Here is a 9,052-nt window from a genome sequence, read left to right as displayed (position 1 = left end):
CTTCTTTCTTTCTGCTATGTAGTATTCCATGGTATAAATGTACTATTTTTTTAATCAACTCATTTACTGATGGGCACTTAAGTTGCTTCCAGAACTTGGCTATTGTAATTGTGCTGCTATGAATACAAAGGTACATAGGTTCCTTTGAACTGTTGTTTCAGGATCCTTAGGGTATAATCCCAACAGTGAAATTGCTGGGTCAAAAGACAGTTCTATTTTTAGTTTTCTAAGGAAGTTCCATATGTTTTCTACAGTGGTTACATCAGTCTGCATTCCCACCAACATTGTAATAAGGTTCCCTTTTCTCTCCAACCTCTCCAACATATGAAACGACATATTGTTATTTGTTGATTTGTATATGATGGCCATTCTCACCAGTGTGAAGTGGTATCTCACTGTGGTTTAATTTGCAGCTCTCTGATGGCTAGTGATGGCGAGCATCTTTTCATGGGTCTCTGGGCCATCTATATGTTCTCCTTGGAGAAATTTCTTTTCAAGTCCTTTGCCAATTTGTCAATTGGGTTGTTTGTCTTCCTGAAGTAGAGTCATGTGAATTCTTTATATATTTTGGAGATCAAACACTTGTCCAAGGTATCATTTGCAAATATGTTTTCCCATATGTTTGGTTCCTTTTTCATTTTAATGCTCCTTATAAAGTTAATTTATTTGATAGAATTTTGTGCCAAATCAGTAAGACTAAGCAAATGTATTTAAAAAAAATTAAGTCATATATTTACAACGTACCCTCATACAGTTTAAGTTACATTTTGCTATAACAGAGGTGTGAAATTATTCATTACTGGTCTGGGATTCTAGAGCCTCTATTTACTAGCTATATGAAATTTGATATATTATGATCTTTTATTCCAAATTTCTGTGTCAAAAAAATTGACATCATAAAGTGGCTATGATGACAGTGAAATATTAAATGCATTTAGCATAAAAGATGCCTTTTTAGTAGGTCAGCCTTTATTACTCACTTTCATTTTCCTGCATTCTGCAGAGTGCTTGCTCACAATAGTCCTCAGTGCACAGTCTTTCAAAAAAACAAGTAAAGGCAGAAAAAGGTTTAACTCGATGACAATTTTAGTAAAACATGGGTCTTTCCTGTGGTGCTTTAGGAATCTTAATTGAAAATATGACCTGAATTATCTACATATTTATGAAACTTTATACTTGAACTTGCTAAATGTTTGATTGTAAAAGTAGCAGTGCTGAAAGGAGTACTCTTGTATAAGGCTAGTAGCACTGTAACCTGGTACAACTTGTTTAGTCTGTGGAACTGTGCAAAGGTTTTGTAAAATACATGCACAATAGAAAATCAGAGCCAAGACACATTTATAACTTTTGACATGGTAATTCTACTTCGAGTACTTCAATCTCAAAATATAATAGAGAAAATGTAAAATAATAGAAGCATAATGTTGTCACCATAGCATTATTTAATATGAGGAATAACTGAAAATAGTCCTTGCATCAGTTACAACATAGAGACTCTTAGTGTGATGTGTGGCCTATGATTAATGATTAATAAATATTAGGACAAAGAGAAAATACTAACTCTGCAACTATAAACAGTTCTCTCTATTATTCCCTCGATGGGGTATTATGCACACCATGATGAATGCAGTTACATGAACAAAGGCTCCTGGCAGAATATTAAATGGATATAGAAGGGCTTAAAAGCACGTTAATATAACACCTAGCATAAAAAGTAACATAGGAAAAATTTAAATAGGCTAGTTAGATTTGTAGATGTTTGTTTTTCTCTTCCATTTGTTTTTTATTGATTATTATCATTGAAAAACAAAGAGAAAGCATTTACAAAATAAGTCAAGATTTGTGTTTTTACTGTACTATTTATGTTAATTAATTAGAAGAGAGCATGTAAAACGTTTGCTGTTGTACTCATCCACATATGTACCTCAAGTACATATAACTTGAGTATAACTACTCTATTTTCTTATCACTTTTTTAATTCCCATCTTGAGGAATCAATTTATAGCCACTGATACAGGAAAAATTTGTTATAAAGAAATAAAATATAAGAATTCTTATCACTCAGTGTCAGTATTCAGAGTGGTAGAATATATAGGCAGAGGATACTACAGCATTGTTTAAATGGGTTCACCTGAGACTGTGTTTAACTGTGTATGAACATAGATGAAGTGGACAATGGATTTAATGATCATTTTCCTATACGAGACCATTTGTGTGAGTGTGGCCTCTATAAATTTTGCTAGCTGACAGTACACTCACTCAACACTTTTTGAAAAACACACCTTGTGCTTGCTACAGAGAAATCTTAGCAAACACATTGTTCTATGGTAAGCATGTAAACCCTCATATTAGTAAGGGTATCTCGAGAAACGTTCACCAAAATCTTGGTGGGTCTTCAGGAAAACTGTCATTTAAAATCTTCTTTTTCAGTGTTGTTTTATTTTTTCAAGTGCACTTTAAAACTATTATTCTTAAATTATTTTGTAAACACTTTTATATTTCCATATATAAGTCAAAATATAAAATGATGCCAGTTCTGCAACTAGCCCATGCACTATGGGCAAATATTTAACTTATCTGTATATATATATATATATATATATATATATATATATATATATGTGTATGAGTGTATTCTTAAATTCAGAACAAATAAGTAATTCACACATAGAATCATATAAGGATTATTAACTATAAATAAATATCCTTCATTTTTTTAAGAATGTGAACCATCCTCTTTACCCTTATCCCAATTACCTCCTCCATGGCTGCCTTGTCCATACACAAAGCAAAGCAAGAAAAGTTAGTAGAAAAGTCAGTTAGAAATGAGTTTTATTATGCAGTATATTATTGTTTTATTAATGTGTCTTAATATAATATTGGGCAGAATTTCTCCTTGAATGTTGTCTGTCTGCCAAATTTTGATACTGTTTAGTCTACTTCCAAGTAGTATACATTGAAATCCTAGAAAATAAATACCTGAAGTAACACAAAATTATTCTTTAGTTAACTTCCAAAAATAAAGTTTTTGAGCTATACCTAGAAAAACTACAAATATGTATAAGAATGATAATGAGGAATTATTAAATGCAGCTCTAAGAGCAAAGGATGATAATATCTATTAGGACTCACCAATTTCCAGGCACAGTGACAAATACTCTTGCAAATAGTTTTTTATTTTGAATTCATAACAAATAAAGTAGTTAGAGATTTTTTCTGGTAATTTTTTAGATGAGACAAAAAGCTTATAAGATTTTAAAACTTAGAGATTTCTCAGAATGAAAAATCTTTTTTCTTCTTTTTAAGACAGGGAATGTTATTCAAACCCATCAGAGAAATAAACAGTTGGGTGTATAACAAAGAACTGTGTTTTAAAGATTAAAACATAGGCCAGTAATTGTATACGAGAGTATACATTGCTACATACAAATAAACTGATCAGACCAGAACTTTTCACGGTTTAAAACAGAATAGGCTGTCCTGTAAAAGGAGCACTGCTATGATATGTTACCTTTAGTTTCCTCTCCTTCGACAGAATCCACACCGATCTCCTCATACTTCTTCTCAAGGGCAGCCATGTCCTCACAGACATGGAAACTCTTCTTCCTCCATGCCCTCACCCAGTGGACAAAGGCACGCTCAGTATATCAGGCCAAACTTGTGGTCCAGGCCAAAGCAATAGCTGTGGCGTTGCTCGGCATGCGTGCACACATAGCTCACTCACTGTGTTTGACCCGGTGTCCACCAGGTACCACAGTGGGAGTCTGGGAATTAATGCCAACTTTGAGGCCAGGGGGACACCAGTCCACAAACCGCATGGTACATTTTGTCTCAGTGGCAAGGACGGCAATGACATCTTTGGGAACCACATCACCAATGTGAGGGTCACATTTCACCATCTGGTTGACTGACTCCAAGCACTCATTGGTGATCTCTGCTACAAAAGCTGTTCAGGGAAGGCTTTGTCAGCAGGATGGCAGGGGCATAGGTGACCTGATGGGAGTAGATGTGGGTACAGGATACAAGGTTTGTCTGAAATTTGGTCATATCAATATTCAGGGCTCCGACAAATCTGAGGGCAGCAGTGATGATGGAGGACACAATTTGACCTAGTAACCTACTCAGGTTAGTATCAGTTATGCTCTCAATATAGAGGTTTCTACAACTGATGCCATAGATGGCTTCTTTGTCATGATGAAGGCATAACCAGAGGGCTCCAGAGCCATCTGGGTAGTGAGGGTGGAGTTGTAGGGCTCAACTATAGCTGTGAAAACCTCAGGGGCTGCGTAGATGGAGAACTCCAGCTTGGACTTCTTCCCATAATTGAAAGAGATGTTCCATCAGCTGGGAAGTAAACCCAGAAATGGTTTGCCCACCAAAAGCTGTGAAAAACAAAAAAGCCCTGAAGACCCGTGGCCTGGTCAGTCAGTTTCCAAATTCAGTCCAACACAAGGTCAGCAATCTCCTTGTCAGAGAACGCTGTCGTGCCTGTGGGCATCGTTACCAGCAACATCTTCCTTGCCCATAATGAACTGCTCAGGGTCCATGAGTTGGCAGTAAGTACCAGTGTGAACTTTATCAATGAATGCAGCTTCCAGGTCTATAAACATTGCCCTGGGCACATGCTTGCCAGCACCTGTCTCACTGAAGGGAGTGTTGAAGGAGTCATTCCCCAATGCCCAGCAATGGTCTTGACACTTGGCATCTGGCCATCGGGCTGGGTGCCCTGTTCCAGGCAGTGAGCTCTCAGTGGGCACTCCCAGTCTGGCCTGGTCAATGTGGATGGAGATGCTCTCACACACAGTTGCCGCCATGTGGCTGCAGCAGATGGTGGAGAGTCCAGAATTAAAAATCTTGATCAAATGATACCTGTTGTATAATACAAACAGCACTTTTAAAGCTACAAAATGTGAGTGATCAGGAAATAGCGTTCTAGCATACATGAAAAGTGCACATTGCTTGTGGCTGGCGCCGGAATGCCAAAGCTACATACAAATAAAGAAAAGCAGAATGAAGATGAAAATATGTTTTATCAAAGTTGGAAGAATGAAAACATAACAAAAATAGAAATGAATTTGCAAAGAAAAAGGAAGAACTAAATTGATTGAAATAACAAATATTTTAAAAATTTTCAGATACATTTTACCTGCCAAACCTTCAGGATGTAATTGATGCCATATAAGCACAAACATGTGATAAGTAACATAAGATATTTTAAAATAAAACTAGAGAACTATGGTTTATTTATTGGACCCAGATTATTACCCCAAAGTTCAGAAAATACAGAATCTATGATTCTTAGAAGAGTTTGCACAAGCAACTGTATCTTTTTCAGACAATAGTAACCATGACACTAACTACTTTAGTATTTGGAAAGGTATACAATAAAAGTGATTGCTGAATGACAAGTCTACTCTTTATTTAAATAAATAAACTGAGATCAAGGACAGTTAGTGACATGGCAAAAGTTACACCACAGTTGAAGGATGAAACAAGGATAACACATGGTGCCATAAAGGAGACGAGGATCAGAAGATTCTAAAAGTGTCTGTACACTTTCTGTGTGTGACTTGTTTCTTCTGATAATTGTGTTTACTCACTTCATGGATAGCCGTTTATTATGCTAGATATAACAACTGGATGAAAGAAGAATGACTGATTACTTATATTCAGATTCATGACTAGAGAAAGGAGAAAGTTTAGAGGTTACGTGTAAATAGTATACAGATAGTTTCTGTGGCCTCTCCATCTGAGTACCCATCTCTAGTGCCTTGAGATGCACTATTCTCACACTTCTGAAGGCACCCTATGAAGAGTTGTCTTCATGGAAGTGATCCTTTTACCCAGTGTATACAAAGTACAAGATTAAGTTGAGATGCTTTTAACAAAAGCTTCAAATAGGAGTGAATTAAACAAGGCATAACTCCATTTCTCTCATATTTCAGTGAAATAGAAAAGGACAGAAATATAGGACCAAAATGTGTAGACTAAAGGAGGTGAGATACTTCAAACAACTGGAAGGATTGGTTTCTACAAGAAAAAAAAGACTTAAACTATCATAAGACGAGAAAAGAACTTGTAGGAAATGGTTTGCATTCTAATGGCTTGCATTCTAATGGTGGGGCCATAACAGAGCCAATTCACAGGTTATTTTTTTAAATAAGTTTGGGACAGGATTATTAGCAGAGTAGGGACTTGGTTGTGTACACATGTGGAAATACAGGGTTAACAGTGGAGATCATATCCTGGCTTGGTGGCTTGGTTGGGTGGAGCATCATCCTGTGCACTGTAAGGTTGTAGGTTTGATCCCCCCTTCAAGGCACAAACAAAAGGCAACTGACTGATACTTCTTTCTCATATAGATATATTTCTCTTGCCCTCCCTCCCTCCTCTTCTCTATATCTCCCTCCCTCTCCCCCTTTCTATCCCTTCCTTTCTCTCTAAAATCAATAAACATAACTATAGAGGATTGTTCTGCATGGAAGTGGCAAATGTAGCCCAGCTCCCACTCAGAAAAGCCAGTGGGGAGCGGGATCCAGCACACAGGACCCACGCCCATGGATAGGTTCTCCCATGGGGAATCAGGCCTGCATTGTACCTCGGCTGCTTATAAGGCTTGCTATTGCCAACACTCCCTCACCCAGAATTGAGGCAGGAAATGCTTACTGCATATCCTTAAAGTAACTTCCTAAAATCTGAGCTAAACCTCCCAAGTATGGAGTGCAACCAAGTCAACCACTTTTCCCTTTACATTTGCAAATACCCTTTTTCTTTGATGTAATTAGCAACATCCTCTCTTTTGTTATCTGTAAAAGGTAACCACCTAAATAGAACTTGTGTATAGTAAATGAGGACCATCCTCAATGTAATGTACCCAGAAAAGCCATAAAAGCCTGTCCAGGCAGAGGTCAGGCCGTCTCTCTTGTTTAGAGAGCCACTGTGCCATCTCTTTTCTCCACAGGACTTTTGTAATCCATGTGAATCTGTTCATTGCAGCCACAACATATGGATCCTGCCAGCCAGGGTTCACATCACATATCCTAATCTTCAGGTGAGGATTTGAAAAAAAAAAGAGTGGAGACTTCATGACAATGGACAAAGCATGTACACTGCAGAGGCCAATAAAGAAATAGGGGGCACAGTCTAGCATTCTGATATGTAGGTGTGTACTGATTGGAAGGTTGTCAGAGTCTGTGGAAAGTAAAGTTATGTGAATAAAATGAAAGTTGTAGTTAGGTGTTCTTACACCAAGCCATGACGGTTTATCTGTTTATTCCCCCCCCCCCCATATCAAATTGTCAGAGCTTATTTCAAATCTGTATTCTTACCATTTCAGGCAGATCACATAGATAAAAAAAAGTTGTTGAATGAATGAATGAGGTATGCTAGTGCAAGTGTGGAATAATCATATTTTGTCATGTCCATATTTATGTCCAAAGAAAATGCACTGTTAAATGCAGTTTTCTATGTGTTATCTACTAACGTGATTTCAGAGCATGGTCCCAGAAATTCATAGAATATGAAAAAAACCTCTTATATAGAGATTCTATTTTGGTTTAGATTCAACACTAAGACATTGCTCAGAAAGCACCATCAGATTTCTGACTTCCCCAGGCCACTATGATTTCTATATGGTAGTATCTTTTGGAGAATTCTAAAACATTGCTTATAATCAGCCACATTGTTTCACTCTGATCTGAACCTTTAACATAGCAGTAATTTTTTTAAATTCTTGGCAGGCTGTATCATTCAGGTCTATGGTGTATCCTTAAAAGGAAAACATCTAAATACAAAGCCTAGGAAGTCTAGTAAATGGCAATAAAATCCTTCACAAAATAGAAAGTTGAATAGCTGTATTGATTACTTTAGTGCCAGAGACGTTCCGTGGTTGCAGGTTTGGCACCTGTTGAAGTTCCATTTATTCTTTTGGGCTGTTAAAGCACTATTTAATGAATCAGTTTAGTCATTTAGTCAATAAGAGTATCCTTGTCTCCTAAAAGAGTTAGTATACCTTTTTCAGTGATGTTTTACTTATGAAAATGGAATAGTAAAAACAATTGACAAATCAGACTTAATATTAGTTAAAATGCACATTTTTCAAAAGAATGGATTTTCTCCTACTAATCATATACATATCACTTGTGAACAAACTCATAGACCCACAGAGCAAGAAGCTTTTTGTGTTTAGAAATGTCAATGGAATGAAACGCTGTCATAGAATAATGATCTCTTGTTTCCACATAAATGCCTAGGGAAAACTAGGGTATTCATTTTCAAAGCAGGAAGCATTGATCCACTGGGTATGTCCTATTTAAATGACTTTATTTTATTCCATCAAAGAGCTGATGGAAATTCAGTCATTTAGCCTGATAGATATGGGTTCCCGAAAATGACATTTGTGTGCTACAGTACTACTAAACAGGTGAAAATCATTGCATTTGGCTCTGCTTTATTTGTCAGCAAAAGAGAATTAAGTTTGCTTGTGAACACTCTAAGGTTTAATATTGGCAATTTAGAAATGGTATATACTGATTTTATTTTCCTTTGATTTCTTTTAAGTAAACCTTTTCAGACCTAATGGTCATTCAGTTACATAATTCTGAATTAGATGCATTCTATTGAGAATTCTGTGTATTGTTATACACCAGAAAGTTGACACTCTAACACAACATCTGAAGATTTGTGGCCAATGACTGTTCAAATGAAGGTAAATGTTATGGTAATAAAAAATGATGGAGAATCATGCCTGGTTTTGATCGTATTTTAATCTGAACAGCCAAAAGAAAAGATGGCCAAAGCTCCAGGGGAAAAATAGCAAAGCACAGAGGTTTTTAGGTTCAAATAATATGTATGTCTATACATATAAGTCTGTGCACAGATGATCTGTAGGTGATACATTTTACATGATGAATAATAGCTGCATAATCCCTTAAAGCAGGTTTTGCACCTGCCCATATGGTGTGGTACATAGTAGTATATGCTGTGTCTTATTAGCAGTTCACAATACAAATTGTGCTACAAGTTAATAGTAGCACATAATGAACCAAAAATG

The 9,052-nt window shown here is 36.5% G+C and overlaps 1 pseudogene; it reads right to left on the bottom strand.

The window, feature by feature from the left end:
• Positions 1–3,497: 3,497 nt before the first annotated feature.
• Positions 3,498–7,256, bottom strand: LOC119055098 (tubulin alpha-1A chain-like; annotated as a pseudogene).
• Positions 7,257–9,052: the final 1,796 nt, after the last annotated feature.

This window comes from Artibeus jamaicensis, unplaced genomic scaffold, assembly GCF_021234435.1.
Source record: "Artibeus jamaicensis isolate MK-2021 breed Jamaican fruit bat unplaced genomic scaffold, CSHL_Jam_final contig_415, whole genome shotgun sequence".
Classification (NCBI taxonomy): domain Eukaryota; kingdom Metazoa; phylum Chordata; class Mammalia; order Chiroptera; family Phyllostomidae; genus Artibeus; species Artibeus jamaicensis.
The sequence above is the reverse complement of the archived record's forward strand: the minus strand, read 5'-3'. Positions and strand labels throughout refer to the sequence as shown.